The sequence below is a fragment of the Ochotona princeps genome, chromosome 17, assembly GCF_030435755.1.
Source record: "Ochotona princeps isolate mOchPri1 chromosome 17, mOchPri1.hap1, whole genome shotgun sequence".
Taxonomy (NCBI): Eukaryota; Metazoa; Chordata; class Mammalia; order Lagomorpha; family Ochotonidae; genus Ochotona; species Ochotona princeps.
This window is the reverse complement of record NC_080848.1, coordinates 42,984,822-43,010,939: the sequence shown is the minus strand read 5'-3', so window position 1 is coordinate 43,010,939 and position 26,118 is coordinate 42,984,822.

Here is a 26,118-nt window from a genome sequence, read left to right as displayed (position 1 = left end):
TAAGCGCTCTGGCAGCACATATGTCTGAAAGTGAATAGGACACCTAGAGAACTGTGTGGTGGTGAATGGCAACTGCCCAAAGCAGCAGCACAGCTCTTCCACTGCCAAAACAACTCCACCAACCCTATGAACTTCACATACCATCATCTCTTCTGGCAGCTATCTAGGAAACCCTGTTGGGTCACTTCCGGTCCCATGCCCTTTGAGCCCAGTGGGATGGAATCAAGCAGCTTGAGCACACACACAAAACGAACATGGAGCTCCTCACTCAAGGCGCTCAAAACCACACAGCCAAGGACAAGTTCAGTGCCCAAGCCATTTCCCGCTGCCATGGAAACCAAGTGCTCTGGCAGCACATATGTCTGAAAGTGGATATGACACCTAGGGAAGGGAGTGTGGTGGTGAATGGCAACTGCCCAAAGCAGCAGCACAGCTCTTCCAGTGCCAAAACAACTCCAACTGCCCTATGAACTTCACATACCATCAGCTCTTCTGGCAGCTATCTAGGAAACCCTGTTGGGTCACTTCCGGTCCCATGCCCATTGAGGACAGTGGGATGGATTCAAGCAGCTTGAGCACCCACACAAAACGAACATGGAGCTCCTCACTCAAGGCGTTCAAAACCCCACAGCCAAAGACAAGTTCAGTGCCCAAGCCATTTCCCGCTGCCATGGAAACCAAGTGCTCTGGCAGCACATATGTCTGAAAGTGGATATGACACCTAGGGAAGAGATGGTGGTGGTGAATGGCAACTGCCCGAAGCAGCAGCACAGGTATTCCAATGCCAAAACAACTCCACCTGCCCTATGAACTTCACATACCATCAGCTGTCCTGGCAGCTATCATGGAAATCCTGTTGTGTCACGTCAGGTCCCATGCCCATTGAGCCCAGTGGGATGGAATCAAGCAGCTTGAGCACCCACACAAAACGAACAAGGAGCTCCTCACTCAAGGCGCTCAAAACGTTACGGCCAAGGACAAGTTCAGTGCCTAAGCCATTTCCCGCTGCCATGGAAACCAAGTGCTCTGGCAGCACATATGTCTGAAAGTGGATATAACATCTGGGTAAGGGAGTGTGGTGGTGAATGGCAACTGCCCGAAGCAGCAGCACAGCTCTTCCACTGCCAAAACAACTCCAGCTGCCTCATGAACTTCCCATACCATCAGCTCTTCTGGCAGCTATCTAGGAAACCGTGTTGGGTCACTTTCGGAACCATGCCCATTGAGCCGAGTCGGATGGAATCAAGAAGCTAGAGCACCCACACAAAACTCACATGGAGCTCCTCAATAAGGTGCTCAAAACCCCACAGCCAAAGACAAGTTCAGTGCCTAAGCCATTTCCCGCTGCCACGGAAACCAAGTGCTCTGGCAGCACATATGTCTGAAAGTGGATATAACATCTAGGGAAAGGAGTGTGCTGGTGAATGGCAGCTACCCGAAGCAGCAGCACAGCTATGCTAATGATAAAACAACTCCACCTGCCTCATGAACTTCACATACCATCAGCTGCCCTGGCAGCTAGCCAGGAAACCCTGTTGGGTCACTTCTGGTCCCATCCACATTGAGCCCAGTAGGATGGAATCAAGCAGCTTGAGCACCCACACAAAACGAACATGGAGCTGCTCAATCAAGGCGCTCAAAACCCCACAGCCAAGGAGAAGTTCAGTTTCCAAGCCATTTCCCGCTGCCATGGAAACCAAGTGCTCTTGCAGCACATATGTCTGAAAGTGGATATGACACCTAGGGAACTCTGTTTGCTGGTGAATGGCAACTGCCCAAAGCAGCAGCACAGCTCTTCCAGTGCCAAAACAACAACACCTACCTCATGACCTTCACATATCATCAGCTGTCCTGGCAGCTATCTAGGAAACCCTGTTGTGTCACTTACAGTCCCATGCTCATTGTGCCCAGTGGGATGAAATCAAGCAGCTTGAGCACTCACACAAACGAAGATGGAGCTCCTCACTCAAGGCGCTCAAAACCCCACAGCCAAAGACTAGAACAAGTTCAGTGCAAAAGCCATTTCCCGCTGCCATGGAAACCAAGTGCTCTGGCAGCACATATGTCTGAAAGTGGATATGACATCAAGGGAAGGGATTGTGGTGGTGAATGGCAACTGCCCGAAGCAGCAGCACAGCTCTTCTACTGCCAAAACAACTCCACCTGCCCTATGAACTTCACATACCATCGGCTGTCCTGGCAGCTATCATGGAAACCCTGTTGGGTCACTTCCGGTCCCATGCCCATTGAGCCCAGTGGGATGGAATCAAGCAGCTTGAGCACCCACACAAAACGAACATGGAGCTCCTCACTCAAGGCGCTCAAAACTTTGCAGCCAAGGACAAGTTCACTGCCCAAGCCATTTCCCGCTGCCATGGAAACTAAGCGCTCTGGCAGCACATATGTCTGAAAGTGGATATGACACCTAGGGAACTCTGTTTGGTGGTGAATGGCAACTGCCCGAATCAGCAGCACAGCTCTTCCACTGCCAAAACAACTCCACTTGCCTCATGAACTTCACATACCATCAGCTCTTCTTCCAGCTATGTTGAAAACCCTGTTGAATCACTTCCGATCCCATGCCCATTGAGCCCAGTGGGATGGAATGAAGCAGCTTGAGCACTCACACAAGACGAACATTGAGCTCCTCACTCAATCCACTCAAAACTCCAAAGCCAAAGACAAGTTCAGTGCCCAATCCATTTCCCGCTGCCATGGAAACCAAGTGCTCTGGCAGCACATATGTCTGAAAGTGGATATAACACCAAGGAAGGGAGTGTGCTGGTGAATGGCAACTGCCAGAAGCAGCAGCACAGCTCTTCCTGTGTCAAAACAACTCCACTTGCCTCATGAACTTCACATACCATCAGCTGTCCTGGCAGCTATCTAGGAAACCCTGTTGGCTCACTTGCTGTCCCATGCCCATTGAGCCCAGTGGGATGGAATCAAGCAGCTTGAGCACCCACACAAAACGAACATGGAGCTCCTCACTCAAGGCGCTCAAAACTCCACAGCCAAGGACAAGTTCAGTGCCCAAGCCATTTCCCGCTGCCAAAGAAACCAAGTACTCTGGCAGCACATATGTCTGAAAGTGCATATGACACCTAGGGAAGGGAGTGTGGTGGTGAATGGCAACTACCCGAAGCAGCAGCACAGCTCTTCCAGTGCCAAAACAACTCCACTTGCCCTATGAACTTCAAATACCATCAGCTGTCTTGACAGCTATTTTGAAAACCCTGTTGGGTCACTTCCGGTCCCATGCCCATTGAGCCGAGTCGGATGAAATCAAGCAGCTTGAGCACCCACACAAAACGAACATGGAGCTCCTCACTCAAGGCGTTCAAAACCCCACAGCCAAAGACAAGTTCAGTGCCCAAGCCATTTCCCGCTGCCATGGAAACCAAGTGCTCTGGCAGCACATATGTCTGAAAGTGGATATGACACCTAGGGAAGAAATGGTGGTGGTGAATGGCAACTGGCCGAAGCAGCAGCACAGGTATTCCAATGTCAAAACTACTCCACCTGCCTCATGAACTTCACATACCATCAGCTGTGCTGGCAGCTATCATGGAAACCCTGTTGGGTCACGTCTGGTCCCATGCCCATTGAGCCCAGTGGGATGGAATCAAGCAGCTTGAGCACACACACAAAACGAACATGGAGATCCTCACTCAAGGCGCTCAAAACGTTACGGCTAAGGACAAGTTCAGTGCCTAAGCCATTTCCCGCTGCCATGGAAACCAAGTGCTCTGGCAGCACATATGTCTGAAAGTGGATATAACATCTGGGTAAGGGAGTGTGGTGGTGACTGGCAACTGGCCGAAGCAGCAGCACTACTCTTCCACTGCCAAAACAACTCCAGCTGCCTCATGAACTTCACATACCATCAGCTCTTCTGGCAGCTATCTAGGAAACCGTGTTGGGTCACTTTCGGAAACATGCCCATTGAGCCCAGTAGGATGGAATCAAGCAGCTAGAGCACCCACACAAAACTCACATGGAGCTCCTCAATAAGGCGCTCAAAACCCCACAGCCAAAGACAAGTTCAGTGCCCAAGCAATTTCCCGCTGCTATGGAAACCAAGTGCTCTGGCAGCACATATGTCTGAAAGTGGATATAACATCTAGGGAAAGTAGTGTGCTGGTGAATGGCAGCTACCCGAAGCAGCAGCACAGCTATGCTAATGATAAAACAACTCCACCTGCCTCATGAACTTCACATACAATCAGCTGCCCTGGCAGCTAGCCAGGAAACCCTGTTGGGTCACTTCCGGTCCCATCCACATTGAGCCCAGTGGGATGGAATCAAGCAGCTTGAGCACCCACACAAAACGAACATGGTGCTCCTCAATCAAGGCGCTCAAAACCACACAGCCAAGGAGAAGTTCAGTTTCCAAGCCATTTCCCGCTGCCATGGAAACCAAGTGCTCTGGCAGCACATATGTCTGAAAGTGGATATGAATCCTAGGGAACTCTGTTTGCTGGTGAATGGCAACTGCCCAAAGCAGCAGCACAGCTCTTGCAGTGCCAAAACAACAACACCTACCTCATGAACTTCACATACCATCAGCTGTCCTGGCAGCTATCTAGGAAACCCTGTTTGGTCACTTCCGGTCCCATGCCCATTGAGCCCTGTGGGATGGAATCAAGCAGCTTGAGCACCCACATAAAACGAACATGGAGCTCCTCACTCAAGGCGCTCAAAACCCCACAGCCAAAGACTAGGACAAGTTCAGTGCAAAACTCATTTCCCGCTGCCATGGAAACCAAGTGCTCTGGCAGCACATATGTCTGAAAGTGGATATGAAAGCTAGAGAAGGGAGTGTGCTGGTGAATGGCAACTGCCCGAAGCAGCAGCACAGCTCTTCCAATGCCAAAACAACTCCACCTGCCTCATGAACTTCACATATCATCAGCTGCCCAGGCAGCTATCTAGGAAACCCTGTTGGCTCGCTTCTGGTCCCATGCCCATTGATCCCAGTGGGATGGAATCAAGCATCTTGAGCACCCACACAAAACGAACATGGAGCTCCTCACTCAAGGCGCTCTAAACCCCACAGCCAAAGACAAGTTCAGTGATCAAGCCATTTCCCGCTGCAATGGAAACCAAGTTCTCTGGCAGCACATATGTCTGAAAGTGAATAGGACACCTAGAGAACTGTGTGGTGGTGAATGGCAACTGCCCAAAGCAGCAGCACAGCTCTTCCAGTGCCAAAACAACTCCACCTGCCTCATGAACTTCACATACCATCAGCTGTCCTGGCAGCTATCTCGGAAACCCTGTTGGGTCACTTCCGGTCCCATGCCCATTGAGCCCAGTGGGATGGAATCATGCAGCTTGAGCACCCACACAAAACGAACATGGAGCTACTGACTCAAGGCGCTCAAAACCCCACAGCCAAAGACAAGTTCAGTGCCTAAGCCATTTCCCGCTGCCATGGAAACCAAGTGCTCTGGCAGCACATATGTCTGAAAGTGGATATGACACCTAGGGAACTCTGTTTGGTGGTGAATGGCAACTGCCCGAATCAGCAGCACAGCTCTTACACTGCCAAAACAACTCCACTTGCCTCATGAACTTCACATACCATCAGCTCTTCTTCCAGCTATGTTGAAAACCCTGTTGAATCACTTCCGATCCCATGCCCATTGAGCCCAGTGGGATGGAATGAAGCAGCTTGAGCACTCACACAAGACGAACATGGAGCTCCTCACTCAATCTACTCAAAACTCCACAGCCAAAGACAAGGTCAGTGCCCAATCCATTTCCCGCTGCCATGGAAACCAAGTGCTCTGGCAGCACATATGTCTGAAAGTGGATATGAAAGCTAGGGAACTGTGTGTGCTGGTGAATGGCAACTGCCCTAACCAGCAGCACAGCTCTTCCAGGGACAAAACAACTGAACCTGCCCTATGAACTTCACATACCGTCCTCAGTCCTTGCAGCTCTCTAGTAAACCTTGTTGGGTCACTTCCGGTCCCATGCCCATTGAGCCCAGTGGGATGGAATCAAGCAGCTTGAGCACCCACATAAAACGAACATGGAGCTCCTCACGCAAGGTGCTCAAAACCCCACAGCCAAAGACAAGTTCAGTGCCCAAGCCATTTCCCACTGTCAAGGAAACCAAGTTCTCTAGCAGCACATATGTCTGAAAGTGGATATGACACCAAGGGAAGGGAGTGTGGTGGTGGTGAAAGGCAACTGCCCAAAGCAGCAGCACAGCTCTTCCAGTGCCAAAACAACTCCACCTGCTTCATGAACTTCACATACCATCAGCTGTCCTGTCAGCTATCTAGGAAACCCTGTTGGGTCACTTCCGGTCCCATGCCCATTGACCCCAGTGGGATGGAATCAAGCAGCTTGAGCAAACACAAAAAACGAACATGGAGCTCCTCAATCAAGGCGCTCAAAACCCCACAGACAAAGACAAGTTCAGTGCCCAAGCCATTTCCCGCTGCCATGGAAACCAACTGCTCTGGTAGCACATAAGTCTGAAAGTGGATATGAAAGCTAGAGAAGGGAGTGTGCTGGTGAATGGCAAGTGCCCGAAGCAGCAGCACAGCTATTCCAATGCCAAAACAACTCCACCTGCCTCATGAACTTCACATACCATCAGCGCTTCTGGCAGCTATCTAGGAAACCCTGTTGGGTCACTTCCGGTCCCATGCCCATTGAGCCCAGTTGGATGGAATCAAGCAGCTTGAGCACCCACACAAAACTCACATGGAGCTCATCACTCAAGGCGTTCAAAAGCCCACAGCCAAAGACAAGTTCAGTGCCCAAGCCATTTCCCGCTGCCATGGAAACCAAGTGCTCTGGCAGCACATATGTCTGAAAGTGGATATAAAACCTAGGGAACTCTGTTAGGTGGTGAATGGTAACTGCCCGAAGCAGCAGCACAGCTCTTCCAGGGCCGAAACAACTGCACTTGCCCTATGAACTTCACATACAATCAGCTCTTCTGCCAGCTATTTTGAAAACCCTGTTGGGTCACTTCCGGTCCCATGCCCATTGAGCCCAGTGGGATGGAATGAAGCAGCTTGAGCACCCACATAAAACGAACATGGAGCTCCTCACTCAAGGCGCTCAAAACTCCCCAGCCAAAGACAAGGTCAGTGCCCAAGCCATTTCCTGCTGCCATGGAAACTAAGCGCTCTGGCAGCACATATGTCTGAAAGTGGATATGACACCTAGGGAAGGGAGTGTGGTGGTGAATGGCAACTTCCCGAAGCAGCAGCACAGCTCTTCTAGTGAAAAAACAACTCCACCTGCCCTATGAACTTCACATAAAGTCCTCTGTCATGGCAGCTATCTAGGAAACCCTGTTGGGTCACTTGCTGTCCCATGCCCTTTGAGCCCAGTGGGATGGAATCAAGAAGCTTGAGCACCCACACAAAACGAACATGGAGCTCCTCACTCAAGGCGTTCAAAACCCAACAGCCAAAGACAAGGACAAGTTCAGTGCCCAAGCCATTTCCCGCTGCCATGAAAACCAAGTGCTCTGGCAGCACATATGTCTGAAATAGATATACGACACCTAGGGAACTCTGTTTGCTGGTGAATGGCAACTGCCTGAAGCAGCAGCACAGCTCTTCCAGTGCCAAAACAACTCCACCTGCCTCATGAACTTCACATACAATCAGCTGTCCTGGCAGCTAGCCAGGAAACCCTGTTGGGTCACTTCCGGTCCCATGCCCATAGAGCCCAGTGGGATGGAATCAAGCAGCTTGAGCACCCACACAAAACGAACATGGAGCTCCTCACTCAAGGCGCTCAAAACCCCACAGCCAAAGACAAACATAAGTTCAGTGCCCAAGCCATTTCCCGCTGCCATGGAAACCAAGTGCTCTGGCAGCACATATGTCTGAAAGTGGATATGAAACCTAGGGAACTCTGTTTGCTGGTGAATGGCAACTGCCCAAAGCAGCAGCACAGCTCTTGCAGTGCCAAAACAACAACACCTACCTCATGAACTTCACATACCATCAGCTGTCCTGGCAGCTATCTAGGAAACCCTGTTTGGTCACTTCCGGTCCCATGCCCATTGAGCCCTGTGGGATGGAATCAAGCAGCTTGAGCACCCACATAAAACGAACATGGAGCTCCTCACTCAAGGCGCTCAAAACCCCACAGCCAAAGACTAGGACAAGTTCAGTGCAAAACTCATTTCCCGCTGCCATGGAAACCAAGTGCTCTGGCAGCACATATGTCTGAAAGTGGATATGAAAGCTAGAGAAGGGAGTGTGCTGGTGAATGGCAACTGCCCGAAGCAGCAGCACAGCTCTTCCAATGCCAAAACAACTCCACCTGCCTCATGAACTTCACATATCATCAGCTGCCCAGGCAGCTATCTAGGAAACCCTGTTGGCTCGCTTCTGGTCCCATGCCCATTGATCCCAGTGGGATGGAATCAAGCATCTTGAGCACCCACACAAAACGAACATGGAGCTCCTGACTCAAGGCGCTCTAAACCCCACAGCCAAAGACAAGTTCAGTGATCAAGCCATTTCCCGCTGCCATGGAAACCAAGTTCTCTGGCAGCACATATGTCTGAAAGTGAATAGGACACCTAGAGAACTGTGTGGTGGTGAATGGCAACTGCCCAAAGCAGCAGCACAGCTCTTCCAGTGCCAAAACAACTCCACCTGCCTCATGAACTTCACATACCATCAGCTGTCCTGGCAGCTATCTCGGAAACCCTGTTGGGTCACTTCCGGTCCCATGCCCATTGAGCCCAGTGGGATGGAATCATGCAGCTTGAGCACCCACACAAAACGAACATGGAGCTACTGACTCAAGGCGCTCAAAACCCCACAGCCAAAGACAAGTTCAGTGCCTAAGCCATTTCCCGCTGCCATGGAAACCAAGTGCTCTGGCAGCACATATGTCTGAAAGTGGATATGACACCTAGGGAACTCTGTTTGGTGGTGAATGGCAACTGCCCGAATCAGCAGCACAGCTCTTACACTGCCAAAACAACTCCACTTGCCTCATGAACTTCACATACCATCAGCTCTTCTTCCAGCTATGTTGAAAACCCTGTTGAATCACTTCCGATCCCATGCCCATTGAGCCCAGTGGGATGGAATGAAGCAGCTTGAGCACTCACACAAGACGAACATGGAGCTCCTCACTCAATCTACTCAAAACTCCACAGCCAAAGACAAGGTCAGTGCCCAATCCATTTCCCGCTGCCATGGAAACCAAGTGCTCTGGCAGCACATATGTCTGAAAGTGGATATGAAAGCTAGGGAACTGTGTGTGCTGGTGAATGGCAACTGCCCTAACCAGCAGCACAGCTCTTCCAGGGACAAAACAACTGAACCTGCCCTATGAACTTCACATACCGTCCTCAGTCCTTGCAGCTCTCTAGTAAACCTTGTTGGGTCACTTCCGGTCCCATGCCCATTGAGCCCAGTGGGATGGAATCAAGCAGCTTGAGCACCCACATAAAACGAACATGGAGCTCCTCACGCAAGGTGCTCAAAACCCCACAGCCAAAGACAAGTTCAGTGCCCAAGCCATTTCCCACTGTCAAGGAAACCAAGTTCTCTAGCAGCACATATGTCTGAAAGTGGATATGACACCAAGGGAAGGGAGTGTGGTGGTGGTGAAAGGCAACTGCCCAAAGCAGCAGCACAGCTCTTCCAGTGCCAAAACAACTCCACCTGCTTCATGAACTTCACATACCATCAGCTGTCCTGTCAGCTATCTAGGAAACCCTGCTTTGTCACTTCCGTTCCCATGCCCATTGAGCCCAGTGGGATGGAATCAAGCAGCTTGAGCAAACACAAAAAACGAACATGGAGCTCCTCAATCAAGGCGCTCAAAACCCCACAGACAAAGACAAGTTCAGTGCCCAAGCCATTTCCCGCTGCCATGGAAACCAACTGCTCTGGTAGCACATAAGTCTGAAAGTGGATATGAAAGCTAGAGAAGGGAGTGTGCTGGTGAATGGCAAGTGCCCGAAGCAGCAGCACAGCTATTCCAATGCCAAAACAACTCCACCTGCCTCATGAACTTCACATACCATCAGCGCTTCTGGCAGCTATCTAGGAAACCCTGTTGGGTCACTTCCGGTCCCATGCCCATTGAGCCCAGTTGGATGGAATCAAGCAGCTTGAGCACCCACACAAAACTCACATGGAGCTCATCACTCAAGGCGTTCAAAAGCCCACAGCCAAAGACAAGTTCAGTGCCCAAGCCATTTCCCGCTGCCATGGAAACCAAGTGCTCTGGCAGCACATATGTCTGAAAGTGGATATAAAACCTAGGGAACTCTGTTAGGTGGTGAATGGCAACTGCCCGAAGCAGCAGCACAGCTCTTCCAGTGCCGAAACAACTGCACTTGCCCTATGAACTTCACTTACAATCAGCTCTTCTGCCAGCTATTTTGAAAACCCTGTTGGGTCACTTCCGGTCCCATGCCCATTGAGCCCAGTGGGATGGAATCAAGCAGCTTGAGCACCCACATAAAACGAACATGGAGCTCCTCACTCAAGGCGCTCAAAACTCCCCAGCCAAAGACAAGGTCAGTGCCCAAGCCATTTCCTGCTGCCATGGAAACTAAGCGCTCTGGCAGCACATATGTCTGAAAGTGGATATGACACCTAGGGAAGGGAGTGTGTTGGTGAATGGCAACTTCCCGAAGCAGCAGCACAGCTCTTCTAGTGAAAAAACAACTCCACCTGCCCTATGAACTTCACATAAAGTCCTCTGTCATGGCAGCTATCTAGGAAACCCTGTTGGGTCACTTGCTGTCCCATGCCCTTTGAGCCCAGTGGGATGGAATCAAGAAGCTTGAGCACCCACACAAAACGAACATGGAGCTCCTCACTCAAGGCGTTCAAAACCCAACAGCCAAAGACAAGGACAAGTTCAGTGCCCAAGCCATTTCCCGCTGCCTTGAAAACCAAGTGCTCTGGCAGCACATATGTCTGAAATAGATATACGACACCTAGGGAACTCTGTTTGCTGGTGAATGGCAACTGCCTGAAGCAGCAGCACAGCTCTTCCAGTGCCAAAACAACTCCACCTGCCTCATGAACTTCACATACAATCAGCTGTCCTGGCAGCTAGCCAGGAAACCCTGTTGGGTCACATCCGGTCCCATGCCCATAGAGCCCAGTGGGATGGAATCAAGCAGCTTGAGCACCCACACAAAACGAACATGGAGCTCCTCACTCAAGGCGCTCAAAACCCCACAGCCAAAGACAAACATAAGTTCAGTGCCCAAGCCATTTCCCGCTGCCATGGAAACCAAGTGCTCTGGTAGCACATATGTCTGAAAGTGGATATGACACCTAGGGAACTCTGGTGGTGAATGGCAACTGCCCGAAGCAGCAGCACAGCTCTTGCAGTGCCAAAACAACTCCACTTGCCTCATGAACTTCACATACCATCAGCTGTGCTGGCAGCTATCTAGGAAACCCTGTGGGGTCAATTTCGGTCCCATGCCCATTGAGCCCAGTGTGATGGAATGAAGCACCTTGAGCACTCACACAAGACGAACATCGACCTCCTCACTCAATCCACTCAAAACTCCACAGCCAAAGACAAGTTCAGTGCCCAAGCCATTTCCCGCTGCCAGGGAAACCAAGTGCTCTGGCAGCACATATGAGTGCACATATGAGCGCCCTTTGAGTGCATTATCTAGGAATGAACCTGGTAGAGCATCCCACACAAACCAATGCTCCACATGCGGGTTTCACATGCCACCAACTCCACATTCACAGACAACTTCAGCGCCAAAGCCGTTTTCAGATAGCCCTCAATACAAAGGCTCTGGGGCAAATATATATTGGTGTGAGAGCTAATTCAATCAAGGAAACACTGCATGTTGGTGAAGCGCATATTGAAAAGAATCAGCCGAGTGGCTCTTGTGAGAGAACAACTATATTTGGCTCACTAACTTCACACTCCATCAGGCTTCCATGCAGCTCTCAAGGAAACTCAGTTTTCACACTCTATGCTTAATGCCCTTTGAGTGCATTATGAAGGAATGAACCTGATAGAGCATCCCACACAAACCAATGCTCCACATGCGGGTTTCACATGCCACCAACTCCACATTCACAGACAACTTCAGCGCCAAAGCTGTTTTCAGATAGCCAGCAATACAAAGGCTCTAGGTGCAAATATTGGTGTGAGAGCTAATTCAATCAAGGAAACAATGCATGTTGGTGAAGCGCATATTGAAGAAGAATCAGCCGAGTGGTTCTTTTGGGAGAACAACTCCATTTGGCTCACTAACTTCACACTCCATCAGGCTTCCATGCAGCTCTCAAGGAAACTCAGTTTTCACCCTACAGGCTTAATGCCCTTTGAGTGCATTATCTAGCAATGAACCTGGTAGAGCATCCCACACAAACCAATGCTCCACATGCGGGTTTCACATGCCACCAACTCCACATTCACAGACAACTTCAGCGCTAAACCCGTTTTCAGATAGCCCTCAATACAAAGGCTCTGGGGCAAATATATATTGGTGTGAGAGCTAATTCAATCAAGGAAACACTGCATGTTTGTAAAGCACATATTGAAAAGAATCAGCCGAGTGGTTCTTGTAGGAGAATAACTCCATTTGGCTCACTAACTTCACACTCCATCAGGCTTCCATGCAGCTCTCAAGAAAACTCAGTTTTCACACTCTGGACTTAATGCACTTTCAGTGCATTATCTAGGAATGAACCTGGTAGAGCATCCCACACAAACCAATGCTCCACATGCGGGTTTCACTTGCATCCAACTCCACATTCACAGACAACTTCAGCGCCAAAGCCGTTTTCCAATAGCCCTCAATACAAAGTCTCTAGGCGCAAATATTGGTGTGAGAGCTAATTCAATCAAGGAAACACTGCATGTTGCTGAAGCGCATATTGAAGAAGAATCAGCCGAGTGGTTCTTGTGGGAGAACAACTCCATTTGGCTCACTAACTTCACACACCATCAGGCTTCAATGCAGCTCTCAAGGAAACTCAGTTTTCACACTCTATGCTTAGTGCCCTTTGAGTGCATTATCTAGGAATGAACCTGGTAGAGCATCCCACACAAACCAATGCTCCACATGCGGGTTTCACATGCCACCAACTCCACATTCACAGACAACTTCAGCGCCAAAGCCGTTTTCAGATAGCCCTCAATACAAAGGCTCTAGGCGCAAATATTGGTGTGAGAGCTAATTCAATCAAGGAAACACTGCATGTTGGTGAAGCGCATATTGAAGAAGAATCAGCAGAGTGGTTCTTGTGGGAGAACAACTCCACACACCATCAGGCTTCCAAGCAGCTCTCAAGGAAACTCAGTTTTCACCCTACACGCTTAATGCCCTTTGAGTGCCTAGGAATGAAATGAAGCTTGGTAAGCTTGCCACACAAACCAATGCTCCACATGCGGGTTTCATATGCCACCAACTCCACATTCACAGACAACTTCAGCGCAAAAGCCGTTTTCAGATAGCCCTCAATACAAAGGCTCTAGGCGCAAATATTGGTGTGAGAGCTAATTCAATCAAGGAAACACTGCATGTTGGTGAAGCACATATTGAAGACGAATCAGCCGAGTGGTTCTTGTGGGACAACAACTCCATTTGGCTCACTAACTTCAGACACCATCAGGCTTCCATGCAGCTCTCAAGGAAACTCAGTTTTCATACTCCATGCTTAATGCCCTTTGTGTGCCTAGGAATGAAAGGAAGCTTGGTGAGCTTGTCACACAAACCAATGCTCCACATGTGGGTTTCACATGCCACCAACTCCACATTCACAGACAACTTCAGCGCCAAAGCAGTTTTCAGTAAGCCCTCAATACAAAGGCTCCAGGCCCAAATATTGGTGTGAGAGCTAATTCATTCAAGGCAACACTGCATGTTGGTGAAGCACATATTAAGAAGAAGCAGCCGAGTGGTTCTTGTGGGAGAACAACTCCATTTGGCTCACTAAACTCACACACCATCAGGCTTCCAAGCAGCTTTCAAGGAAACTCAGTTTTCACACTCTAGGCTTAATGCCCTTTGAGTGCATTATCTAGGAATGAACCTGGTAGAGCATCCCACACAAACCAATGCTCCACATGCGGGTTTCACTTGCATCCAACTCCACATTCACAGACAACTTCAGCGCCAAAGCCCCTTTCAGATAGCCCTCAATACAAAGGCTCTAGGCGCAAATATTGGTGTGAGAGCTAATTCAATCAAGGAAACACTGCATGTTGGTGAAGCGCATATTGAAGAAGAATCAGCAGAGTGGTTCTTGTGGGAGAACAACTCCATTTGGCTCACTAACTTCACACACCATCAGGCTTCCAAGCAGCTCTCAAGGAAACTCAGTTTTCACCCTACAGGCTTAACACCCTTTGAGTGCCTAGGACTGAAATGAAGCTTCGTGAGCTTGCCACACAAACCAATGCTCCACATGCGGGTTTCACATGCCACCAACTCCACATTCACAGACAACTTCAGCGCCAACGCCGTTTTCAGATAGCCCTCAATACAAAGGCTCTAGGTGCAAATATTGCTGTGAGAGCTAATTCAATCAAGGAAACACTGCATGTTGGTGACACGCATATTGAAGAAGAATCAGCCGAGTGGTTCTTGTGGGAGAACAATTCCATTTGGCTCACTAACTTCACACACCATCAGGCTTCCAACCAGCTTTCAAGGAAACTCAGTTTTCACCCTACAGGCTTAATGCCCTTTGAGTGCATTATGTAGGAATGAACCTGGTAGAGCATCGCACACAAACCAATGCTCCACATGCGGGTTTCACATGCCACCAACTCCACATTCACAGACAACTTCAGCGCCAAAGCCGTTTTCCGGTAGCCCTCAATACAAAGGCTCTATGTGCAAATATTGGTGTGAGAGCTAATTCAATCAAGGAAACACTGCATGTTGGTGAAGCGCATATTGAAGAAGAATCAGCAGAGTGGTTCTTGTGGGAGAACAACTCCACACACCATCAGGCTTCCAAGCAGCTCTCAAGGAAACTCAGTTTTCATACTCCATGCTTAATGCCCTTTGAGTGCCTAGGAATGAAATGAAGCTTGGTGAGCTTGCCACACAAACCAATGCTCCACATGCGGGTTTCATATGCCACCAACTCCACATTCACAGACAACTTCAGCGCCAAAGCCGTTTTCAGATAGCCCTCAATGCAAAGGCTCTAGGCGCAAATATTGGTGTGAGAGCTAATTCAATCAAGGAAACACTGCATGTTGGTGAAGCACATATTGAAGAAGAATCAGCCGAGTGGTTCTTGTGGGAGAACAACTCCATTTGGCTCACTAACTTCACACACCATCAGGCTTCCATGCAGCTCTCAAGCAAACTCAGTTTTCATACTCCATGCTTAATGCCCTTTGAGTGCCTAGGACTGAAATGAAGCTTGGTGAGCTTGCCACACAAACCAATGCTCCACAAGTGAGTTTCACATGCCACCAACTCCACATTCACAGATAACTTCAGCGCCAAAGCAGTTTTCAGAAAGCCCTCAATACAAAGGCTCTAGGCCTAAATATTGGTGTGAGAGCTAATTCAATCAAGGAAACACTGCATGTTCTTGAAGCGCATATTGAAGAAGAATCAGCCGAGTGGTTCTTGTGAGAGAACAACTCCATTTGGCTCACTAACTTCACACACCATCAGGCTTCCAACCAGCTTTCAAGGAAACTCAGTTTTCACCCTACAGGCTTAATGCCCTTTGAGTGCATTATCTAGGAATGAACCTGGTAGAGCATCCCACACAAACCAATGCTCCACATGCGGGTTTCACATGCCACCAACTCCACATTCACAGACAACTTCAGCGCCAAAGCCGCTTTCAGATAGCCCTCAATACAAAGGCTCTAGGTACAAATATTGGTGTGAGAGCTAATTCAATCAAGGAAACACTGCATGTTGGTGACGTGCATATTGAAGAAGAATCAGCCGAGTGGTTCTTGTGGGAGAACAACTCCATTTGGCTCACTAACTTCACACACCATCAGGCTTCCAAGCAGCTCTCAAGGAAACTCAGTTTTCACCCTACAGGCTTAACACCCTTTGAGTGCCTAGGACTGAAATGAAGCTTCGTGAGCTTGCCACACAAACCAATGCTCCTCATGCGGGTTTCACATGCCACCAACTCCACATTCACATCAACTTCAGCGCCAAAGCCGTTTTCAGATAGCCCTCAATACAAAGGCTCTAGGTGCAAATATTGCTGTGAGAGCTAATTCAATCAAGGAAACACTGCATGTTGGTGACGTGCATATTGAAGAAGAATCAGCCGAGTGGTTCTTGTGGGAGAACAACTCCATTTGGCTCACTTACTTCACACACCATCAGGCTTCCAAGCAGCTCTCAATGAAACTCAGTTTTCACACTCTGCGCTTAATGCCCTTTGAGTGCATTATCTAGGAATGAACCTGGTAAAGCCTCCCACACAAACCAATGCTCCACATGCGGGTTTCACTTGCATCCAACTCCACATTCACAGACCACTTCAGCGCCAAAGCCGTTTTCAAATAGCCCTCAATACAAAGGCTCTAGGCGCAAATATTGGTGTGAGAGCTAATTCAATTAAGGAAACACTGCATGTTGGTGAAGGGCATATTGAAGAAGAATCAGCCGAGTGGTTCTTGTGGGAGAACAACTCCATTTGGCTCACTAACTTCACACACCATCAGGCTTCCAAGCAGCTCTCAAGGAAACTCAGTTTTCACCCTACAGGCTTAACACCCTTTGAGTGCCTAGGAATGAAATGAAGCTTGGTGAGCTTGCCACACAAACTAATGCTCCACATGCGGGTTTCACATGCCACCAACTCCACATTCACAGACAACTTCAGCGCCAAAGCCGTTTTCAGATAGCCCTCAATGCAAAGGCTCTAGGCGCAAATATTGGTGTGAGAGCTAATTCAATCAAGGAAACACTGCATGTTGGTGAAGTGCATATTGAAGAAGAATCAGCCGAGTGGTTCTTGTGAGAGAACAACTCCATTTGGCTCACTAACTTCACACACCATCAGGCTTCCAACCAGCTTTCAAGGAAACTCAGTTTTCACCCTACAGGCTTAATGCCCTTTGAGTGCATTATGTAGGAATGAACCTGGTAGAGCATCGCACACAAACCAATGCTCCACATGCGTGTTTCACATACCACCAACTCCACATTCACAGACAACTTCAGCGCCAAAGCCGTTTTCAGATAGCCCTCAATACAAAGGCTCTAGGCGCAAATATTGGTGTGAGAGCTAATTCAATCAAGGAAACACTGCATGTTGGTGAAGCGCATATTGAAGAACAATCAGCAGAGTGGTTCTTGTGGGAGAACAACTCCATTTGGCTCACTAACTTCACACTCCATCAGGCTTCCAAGCAGCTCAAATGGAAACTCAGTTTTCACCCTACAGGCTTAATGCCCTTTGAGTGCATTATGTAGGAATGAACCTGGTAGAGCATCCCACACAAACCAATGCTCCACATGCGGGTTTCACATGCCACCAACTCCACATTCACAGACAACTTCAGCGCCAAAGCCGCTTTCAGATAGCCCTCAATACAAAGGCTCTAGGCACAAATATTGGTGTGAGAGCTAATTCAATGAAGGAAACACTGCATGTTGCTGAAGTGCATATTGAAGAAGAATCAGCCGAGTGATTCTTGTGGGAGAACAACTCCATTTGGCTCACTAACTTCACACACCATCAGGCTTCCAAGCAGCTCTCAAGGAAACTCAGTTTTCACACTCTAGGCTTAATGCCCTTTGAGTGCCTAGGACTGAAATGAAGCTTGGTGAGCTTGCCACACAAACCAATGCTCCACATGCGGGTTTCACATGCCACCAACTCCACATTCACAGACAACTTCAGCGCCAAAGCCGTTTTCAGATAGCCCTCCATACAAAGGCTCAGGGGCAAATATATATTGGTGTGAGAGCTAATTCAATCAAGGAAACACTGCATGTTGGTGAAGCACATATTGAAAAGAATCAGCCGAGTGGTTCTTGTGAGAGAACAACTCCATTTGGCTCACTAACTTCACACTCCATCATGCTTCCAAGCAGCTCAAATGGAAACTCAGTTTTCACACTCCATGCTTAATGCCCTTTGAGTGCATTATCTAGGAATGAACCTGGTAGAGCATCCCACACAAACCAATGCTCTACATGCGGGTTTCACATGCCACCAACTCCACATTCACAGACAACTTCAGCGCCAAAGCCGTTTTCAGAAAGCCCTCCATACAAAGGCTCTAGGCGCCATTATTGGTGTGAGAGCTAATTCAATCAAGGAAACACTGCATGTTGGTGAAGCGCATATTGAAGAAGAATCAGCCGAGTGGTTCTTGTAGGAGAACAACTCCATTTGGCTCACTAACTTCACATTCCATCAGGCTTCCAAGCAGCTCTCAAGGAAACTCAGTTTTCACCCTACAGGCTTAATGCTCTTTGAGTGCCTAGGACTGAAATGAATCTTGGTGAGCTTGCCACACAAACCAATGCTCCACATGCGGGTTTCACTTGCATCCAACTCCACATTCACAGACAACTTCAGCGCCAAAGCCGTTTTCAGATAGCCCTCAATACAAAGCCTGTAAGCGCAAATATTGGTGTGAGAGCTAATTCAATGAAGGAAACACTGCATGTTGGTGAAGCACATATTGAAGAAGAATCAGCCGAGTGGTTCTTGTGGGAGAACAACTCCATTTGGCTCACTAACTTCACACACCATCAGGCTTCCAAGCAACTTTCAAGGAAACTCAGTTTTCACACTCTAGGCTTAATGCCCTTTGAGTGCATTATCTAGGAATGCACCTGGTACAGCATCAAACACAAACCAATGCTCCACATGCGGGTTTCATATGCCACCAACTCCACATTCACAGACAACTTCAGCGCCAAAGCCGTTTTCAAATAGCCCTCAATACAAAGGCTCTAGGCGCAAATATTGGTGTGAGAGCTAATTCAATCAAGGAAACACTGCATGTTGGTGAAGCGCATATTGAAGAAGAATCAGCCGAGTGGTTCTTGTGGGAGAACAACTCCATTTGGCTCACTAACTTCACACACCATCAGGCTTCCACCCAGCTCTCAAGGAAACTCAGTTTTCACACTCTGGACTTAATGCCCTTTGAGTGCATTATCAAGGAATGAACCTGGTAGAGCATGCCACACAAACCAATGCTCCACATGCGGGTTTCACTTGCATCCAACTCCACATTCACACACGACTTCAGCGCCAAAGCAGTTTTCAGAAAGCCCTCAATACAAAGGCTCTAGGTGCAAATATTGGTGTGATAGCTAATTCAATCAAGGAAACACTGCATGTTCTTGAAGCGCATATTGAAGAAGAATCAGCCGAGTGGTTCTTGTGGGAGAACAACTCCATTTGGCTCACTAACATCACACACCATCAGGCTTCCAAGCAGCTCTCAAGAAAACTCAGTTTTCACACTCTATGCGTAATGTCCTTTGAGTGCATTATGTAGCAATGAACCTGGTAGAGCATCCCACACAAACCAATGCTCCACATGCGGGTTTCACTTGCATCCAACTCCACATTCACAGACAACTTCAGCGCCAAAGCCGTTTTCAGATAGCCCTCAATACAAAGGCTCTAGGCGCAAATATTGGTGTGAGAGCTAATTCAATCAAGGAAACACTGCATGTTGGTGAAGCGCATATTGAAGAAGAATCAGCCGAGTGGTTCTTGTGGGAGAACAACTCCATTTGGCTCACTAACTTCAGACACCATCAGGCTTCCATGCAGCTCTCAAGGAAACTCAGTTTTCATACTCCATGCTTAATGCCCTTTGTGTGCCTAGGAATGAAAGGAAGCTTGGTGAGCTTGTCACACAAACCAATGCTCCACATGTGGGTTTCACATGCCACCAACTCCACATTCACAGACAACTTCAGCGCCAAAGCAGTTTTCAGAAAGCCCTCAATACAAAGGCTCTAGGCCCAAATATTGGTGTGAGAGCTAATTCATTCAAGGCAACACTGCATGTTGGTGAAGCGCATATTGAAGAAGAATCAGCCGAGTGGTTCTTGTGGGAGAACAATTCCATTTGGCTCACTAACTTCACACACCATCAGGCTTCCAACCAGCTTTCAAGGAAACTCAGTTTTCACCCTACAGGCTTAATGCCCTTTGAGTGCATTATGTAGGAATGAACCTGGTAGAGCATCGCACACAAACCAATGCTCCACATGCGGGTTTCACATGCCACCAACTCCACATTCACAGACAACTTCAGCGCCAAAGCCGTTTTCCGCTAGCCCTCAATACAAAGGCTCTATGTGCAAATATTGGTGTGAGAGCTAATTCAATCAAGGAAACACTGCATGTTGGTGAAGCGCATATTGAAGAAGAATCAGCAGAGTGGTTCTTGTGGGAGAACAACTCCACACACCATCAGGCTTCCAAGCAGCTCTCAAGGAAACTCAGTTTTCATACTCCATGCTTAATGCCCTTTGAGTGCCTAGGAATGAAATGAAGCTTGGTGAGCTTGCCACACAAACCAATGCTCCACATGCGGGTTTCATATGCCACCAACTCCACATTCACAGACAACTTCAGCGCCAAAGCCGTTTTCAGATAGCCCTCAATGCAAAGGCTCTAGGCGCAAATATTGGTGTGAGAGCTAATTCAATCAAGGAAACACTGCATGTTGGTGAAGCACATATTGAAGAAGAATCAGCCGAGTGGTTCTTGTGGGAGAACAACTCCATTTGGCTCACTAACTTCACACACCATCAGGCTTCCATGCAGCTCTCAAGGAAACTCAGTTTTCATACTCCATGCTTAATGCCCTTTGAGTGCCTAGGACTGAAATGAAGCTTGGTGAGCTTGCCACACAAACCAATGCTCCACAAGTGAGTTTCACATGCCACCAACTCCACATTCACAGATAACTTCAGCGCCAAAGCAGTTTTCAGAAAGCCCTCAATACAAAGGCTCTAGGCCTAAATATTGGTGTGAGAGCTAATTCAATCAAGGAAACACTGCATGTTCTTGAAGCGCATATTGAAGAAGAATCAGCCGAGTGGTTCTTGTGAGAGAACAACTCCATTTGGCTCACTAACTTCACACACTCGGTCAGGCTTCCAACCAGCTTTCAAGGAAACTCAGTTTTCACCCTACAGGCTTAATGCCCTTTGAGTGCATTATCTAGGAATGAACCTGGTAGAGCATCCCACACAAACCAATGCTCCACATGCGGGTTTCACATGCCACCAACTCCACATTCACAGACAACTTCAGCGCCAAAGCCGCTTTCAGATAGCCCTCAATACAAAGGCTCTAGGTACAAATATTGGTGTGAGAGCTAATTCAATCAAGGAAACACTGCATGTTGGTGAAGCGCATATTGAAGAAGAATCAGCCGAGTGGTTCTTGTGGGAGAACAACTCCATTTGGCTCACTAACTTCACACACCATCAGGCTTCCAAGCAGCTCTCAAGGAAACTCAGTTTTCACCCTACAGGCTTAACACCCTTTGAGTGCCTAGGACTGAAATGAAGCTTCGTGAGCTTGCCACACAAACCAATGCTCCACATGCGGGTTTCACATGCCACCAACTCCACATTCACATCAACTTCAGCGCCAAAGCCGTTTTCAGATAGCCCTCAATACAAAGGCTCTAGGTGCAAATATTGCTGTGAGAGCTAATTCAATCAAGGAAACACTGCATGTTGGTGACGTGCATATTGAAGAAGAATCAGCCGAGTGGTTCTTGTGGGAGAACAACTCCATTTGGCTCACTTACTTCACACACCATCAGGCTTCCAAGCAGCTCTCAATGAAACTCAGTATTCACACTCTGCGCTTAATGCCCTTTGAGTGCATTATCTAGGAATGAACCTGGTAGAGCATCCCACACAAACCAATGCTCCACATGCGGGTTTCACTTGCATCCAACTCCACATTCACAGACCACTTCAGCGCCAAAGCCGTTTTCAAATAGCCCTCAATACAAAGGCTCTAGGCGCAAATATTGGTGTGAGAGCTAATTCAATCAAAGAAATACTGCATGTTGGTGACGCGCATATTGAAGAAGAATCAGCCGAGTGGTTCTTGTGGGAGAACAACTCCATTTGGCTCACTAACTTCACACACTCGGTCAGGCTTCCAAGCAGCTCTCAAGGAAACTCAGTTTTCACCCTCTGGGCTTAATGCCCTTTGAGTGCATTATGTAGGAATGAACCTGGTACAGCATCCGACACAAACCAATGCTCCACATGCGGGTTTCATATGCCACCAACTCCACATTCACAGATAACTTCAGCGCCAAAGCCGTTTTCAGATAGCCCTCAATACAAAGGCTTTAGGCGCAAATATTGGTGTGAGAGCTAATTCAATCAAGGAAACACTGCATGTTGGTGAAGCGCATATTGAAGAAGAATCGGCCGAGTGGTTCTTGTGGGAGAACAACTCCATTTGGCTCACTAACTTCACACACCATCAGGCTTCCAAGCAGCTCTCAAGGAAACTCAGTTTTCACACTCTATGCTTAATGCGCTTTGATTGCCTAGGACTGAAATGAAGCTTGGTGAGCTTCCCACACAAACCAATGCTCCACATGCGGGTTTCACATGCCACCAACTCCACATTCACAGACAACTTCAGCGCCAAAGCCGTTTTCAGATAGCCCTCAATACAAAGGCTCTAGGTGCAAATATTGGTGTGAGAGCTAATTCAATCAAGGAAACACTGCATCTTGGTTAAGGGCATATTGAAGAAGAATCAGCCGAGTGGTTCTTGTGGTAGAACAACTCCATTTGGCTCACTAACTTCACACACCATCAGGCTTCCAAGCAGCTCTCAAGGAAACTCAATTTTCACACTCTAGGCTTAATGCGCTTTGAGTGCATTATGTAGGAATGAACCTGGTAGAGCATCGCACACAAACCAATGCTCCACATGCAGGTTTCACATGCCACCAACTCCACATTCCAGACAACTTCAGCGCCAAAGCCGTTTTCAAATAGCCCTCAATACAAAGGCCCTGGGGCAAATATATATTGGTGTGACAGCTAATTCAATCAAGGAAACACTGCATGTTGCTGAAGCGCATATTGAAGAAGAATCGGCCGAGTGGTTCTTGTGGGAGAACAACTCCATTTGGCTCACTAACTTCAAACTCCATCAGGCTTCCAAGCAGCTCTCAAGGAAACTCAGTTTTCACACTCTATGCTTAATGCCCTTTGAGTGCATTATCTAGGAATGAACTTGGTAGAGCATCCCACACAAACCAATGCTCCACATGCGGGTTTCACATGCCACCAACTCCACATTCACACACAACTTCAGCGCCAAAGCCGTTTTCAGAGAGCCCTCAATACAAAGGCTCTAGGCGCAAATATTGGTGTGAGAGCTAATTCAATCAAGGAAACACTGCATGTTGGTGAAGCGCATATTGAAGAAGAATCAGCCGAGTGGTTCTTGTGGGAGAACAACTCCATTTGGCTCACTAACTTCACACACCATCAGGCTTCCATGCAGCTCTCAAGGAAACTCAGTTTTCACACTCTATGCTTAATGCCCTTTGAGTGCCTAGGACTGAAATGAAGCTTGGTGAGCTTGCCACACAAATCAATGCTCCACATGTGGGTTTCATATGCCACCAACTCCACATTCACACACGACTTCAGCGCCAAAGCAGTTTTCAGAAAGCCCTCAATACAAAGGCTCTAGGCCCAAATATTGGTGTGAGAGCTGATTCAATCAAGGAAACACTGCATGTTGGTGAAGCGCATATTGAAGAAGAATCAGCCGAGTGGTTGTTGTGGGGGAACAACTCCATTTGGCTCACTAACTTCACACACCATCAGGCTTCCAACCATCTTTCAAGGAAACTCAGTTTTCACCCTACAGGCTTAATGCACTTTGAGTGCATTATCTAGGAATGAACATGGTAGAGCATCCCACACAAACCAATGCTCCACATGCGGGTTTCACATGCCACCAACTCCACATTCACAGACAACTTCAGCGCCAAAGCCGCTTTCAGATAGCCCTCAATACAAACGCTCTAGGCACAAATATTGGTGTGAGAGCTAATTCAATCAAGGAAACACTGCATGTTGGTGAAGCGCATATTGAAGAAGAATCAGCCGAGTGGTTCTTGTGGGAGAACAACTCCATTTGGCTCACTAACTTCACACACCATCAGGCTTCCAAGCAGCTCTCAAGGAAACTCAGTTTTCACCCTACAGGCTTAATGCCCTTTGAGTGCCTAGGACTGATATGAAGCTTGGTGAGCTTGCCACACAAACCAATGCTCCACATGTGGGTTTCACATGCCACCAACTCCACATTCACAGACAACTTCAGCGCCAAAGCCGTTTTCAGATAGCCCTCAATACAAAGGCTCTAGGTGCAAATATTGGTGTGAGAGCTAATTCAATCAAGGAAATACTGCATGTTGGTGAAGCGCATATTGAAGAAGAATCAGCCGAGTGGTTCTTGTGGGAGAACAACTCCATTTGGCTCACTAACTTCACACACCATCAGGCTTCCATGCAGCTCTCAAGAAAACTCAGTTTTCACACTCTATGCTTAATGCCCTTTGAGTGCATTATCTAGGAATGAACTTGGTAGAGCATCCCACACAAACCAATGCTCCACATGCGGGTTTCACATGCCACCAACTCCTCATTCTCAGACAACTTCAGCGCCAAAGCCGTTTTCAGATAGCCCTCAATACAAAGGCTCTAGGCGCAAATATTGGTGTGAGAGCTAATTCCATCAAGGAAACACTGCATGTTGGTGAAGCGCATATTGAAGAAGAATCAGCCGAGTGGTTCTTGTGGAAGAACAACTCCATTTGGCTCACTAACTTCACACTCCATCAGGCTTCCAAGCAGCTCTCAAGGAAACTCAGTTTTCACACTCTAGGCTTAATGCCCTTTGAGTGCCTAGGACTGAAATGAAGCTTGGTGAGCTTGCCACACAAACCAATGCTCCACATGCGGGTTTCACATGCCACCAACTCCACATTCACAGACAACTTCAGCGCCAAAGCCGTTTTCAGATAGCCCTCCATACAAAGGCTCAGGGGCAAATATATATTGGTGTGAGAGCTAATTCAATCAAGGAAACACTGCATGTTGGTGAAGCACATATTGAAAAGAATCAGCCGAGTGGTTCTTGTGAGAGAACAACTCCATTTGGCTCACTAACTTCAGACTCCATCAGGCTTCCAAGCAGCTCAAATGGAAACTCAGTTTTCACACTCCATGCTTAATGCCCTTTGAGTGCATTATCTAGGAATGAACCTGGTAGAGCATCCCACACAAACCAATGCTCTACATGCGGGTTTCACATGCCACCAACTCCACATTCACAGACAACTTCAGCGCCAAAGCCGTTTTCAGAAAGCCCTCCATACAAAGGCTCTAGGCGCCATTATTGGTGTGAGAGCTAATTCAATCAAGGAAACACTGCATGTTGGTGAAGCGCATATTGAAGAAGAATCAGCCGAGTGGTTCTTGTAGGAGAACAACTCCATTTGGCTCACTAACTTCACATTAAATCAGGCTTCCAAGCAGCTCTCAAGGAAACTCAGTTTTCACCCTACAGTATTAATGCTCTTTGAGTGCCTAGGACTGAAATGAATCTTGGTGAGCTTGCCACACAAACCAATGCTCCACATGCGGGTTTCACTTGCATCCAACTCCACATTCACAGACAACTTCAGCGCCAAAGCCGTTTTCAGATAGCCCTCAATACAAAGCCTGTAAGCGCAAATATTGGTGTGAGAGCTAATTCAATGAAGGAAACACTGCATGTTGGTGAAGCACATATTGAAGAAGAATCAGCCGAGTGGTTCTTGTGGGAGAACAACTCCATTTGGCTCACTAACTTCACACACCATCAGGCTTCCAAGCAACTTTCAAGGAAACTCAGTTTTCACACTCTAGGCTTAATGCCCTTTGAGTGCATTATCTAGGAATGCACCTGGTACAGCATCAAACACTAACCAATGCTCCACATGCGGGTTTCATATGCCACCAACTCCACATTCACAGACAACTTCAGCGCCAAAGCCGTTTTCAAATAGCCCTCAATACAAAGGCTCTAGGCGCAAATATTGGTGTGACAAGTAATTCAATGAGGAAACACTGCATGTTGG